The sequence below is a fragment of the Schistocerca nitens genome, chromosome 10, assembly GCF_023898315.1.
Source record: "Schistocerca nitens isolate TAMUIC-IGC-003100 chromosome 10, iqSchNite1.1, whole genome shotgun sequence".
NCBI lineage: Eukaryota > Metazoa > Arthropoda > Insecta > Orthoptera > Acrididae > Schistocerca > Schistocerca nitens.
In genome coordinates, this window is record NC_064623.1 from 36,728,377 (window position 1) to 36,730,517 (window position 2,141).

Sequence of the window (2,141 nt, forward strand, 5' to 3'; positions counted from 1 at the left end):
TCAATAACAATCTTAAACTTTGTATAGAAATTTCATTAGCGAATCTTATCCTTGAGAGGTAACTTCACATTCCGAAAAGAACCAGGAAATAACGTGTTCAGTTCGTAACTAAAAGTGCCATTGTGATTTCTCAGAATTTTTGCAAAATAAATAATAATTTTCGTTAGTTTCATGTTTTTCTTACACTAACTAGCACTACTCCAGTACCCAAGTATCCCACAAGTTACGTAAGAAATTTTGTGAATTTTTGTGTCATTTCCTTACAGCGGACGACTCCAGAAGATATTTATTGCTGAAAGTTTTTCAGGCATTTCTCTTTAGAACGTTAGGAGCGTCTGTCTGACTTCTGTAGTAGTGTGTGGGTGGAAATTGCACCTTGCAGGAGCCACATCTCAGTTTAATCCGTTGCGCAGAATGACAGAATAGCAGATCAATCCCACACTCACATCATCATAGGCGATGAGACATGGATTCACCACTCTACACCAGAATCCAAGGTCGCCTCGGTGACGTGATAGCATCCCAATTCAAATGAGGAAAAAATTGGAAGGGTCACACTCTACAGGACAGTTTATGATCACTGCATTTTGTGATGCGAAAAGTGTGATTCTCCCTCATTTCCTCCAGCATGGGACCATCGATGTGCCACGGTACTGTGACACACTCAACAACCTCAAGTATGCCATCTGATGAAAGAGATCAGTGTTCTTGACTGAAGGTGTTGTGGTCTTGGATGACAATGCAAAACCACACACAGGAAGACTCACACAGGATCAGATTCGTCACTTCGGATATAGAGGGTTTATCACCCAGCCTACAGCACCAATCTTGTCCCATCAGACTTTCACCTGTTCCGTGCATAGAAAGCTGCACTCTCCCGACGTCGCTTCCAAACCAGTGCTGAGCTGGAGCTGACTGTGAGACAATTCTTTCCATCGCAGTGCACCAAGTTTTACCAGAGTGGTTTGGTTGGTTGGTTGATAAGGGGCAGGGGACCAAACAGCGAGGTCATCAATCCCACTGGATTAGGGAAGTATGGGAAAGGTAGGCAGCTGTGCCCTTTCAAAGGAACCATCCTGGCATTTATCTGAAGCGATGTAGGGAAATCCTGGAAAAACTAAATCAGGATGGCTGGACGTGGGTTTGAACTGCTGTTCTCCTGAATGCGAGTCCATTGTGCTAACCACTGTGCCACCTCCCTCGGTCAGACTGGTTTCTTCAAACTGATTTCACGTTATGACAAATGTCTCAATGTCGGCGTTGACTATGTAGAAAAGCATTGCAAGGTGTGTAGTTCATGATGCCATGGTGTATTTGTTTTTGGCAACAAAGTTTCCATGTGAAAAACAGTAACGAAACTTTCTTTCGGAACATCCATCACAGATAGACACTGAAGGAAACACGCATGGCTGTCAAGAGGATAATGTTTGAAAACTTCAACCACTACCTTGTGTATTGTGTATTGAACCGAGGACCTAGAAACGACAGAGAGGCTTCGACCCGCCGTAGCCCTTAGTGGTTCACAACCCCACAACAGGCCACAGCAGTCCACTCACCCCACCACTGCCCCTCACCGAACCCAGGGTTATTGTGCAGTTCGGTCCCCAGTGGACCCCCCCCCCCCCCCTGCCCCCCCCCCCCTGCCCCCCCCTGGGAACGTATCGTACCAGACGAGTTCAAATGGCTCTGAGCACTATGGGACTTAACTTCTGAGGTCATCAGTCTCCTATAACTTAGAACTACTTAAACCTTACTAACCTAAGGACATCACACTCATCCATGCCAGAGGCAGGATTCGAACCTGCGACCGCAGCGGTCCCGCGGTTCCAGGCTGAAGCGCCTAGAACCGCTCGGCCACACCGGCTGGCATACCAGGGTTTTTATTCTGAGAAGTATACCTTCGTATGTATCCCTAATTAACAGGGATAGGTATTTCCTCGCAAACTTCCCGCGCTGGATGACAAAAGACTAAAATATGGTTGTTCGGCGTTCGGGAGAATCTGTAGAGAGGGAGAATATTCCGTGATTTCGAGAATATGATTCACTTTCTGCAGTTACGAGGGAGGGGAGCTAAGCTTTGCTGGGAAGCCAGTGGTGGAGAGAAGATGGTCTTCCGTTTTGAGCGCCCGTGTTGACAGTCG

The 2,141-nt window shown here is 46.7% G+C and overlaps 1 non-coding gene across 1 annotated transcript; it reads right to left on the minus strand.

Moving 5' to 3' along the window:
- Positions 1-1,780: 1,780 nt before the first annotated feature.
- Positions 1,781-1,864, minus strand: Trnas-gga (transfer RNA serine (anticodon GGA)). The gene is given in 2 exon segments: positions 1,781-1,815; positions 1,825-1,864. It is a non-coding gene; the product is annotated as a tRNA-Ser (tRNA).
- Positions 1,865-2,141: the final 277 nt, after the last annotated feature.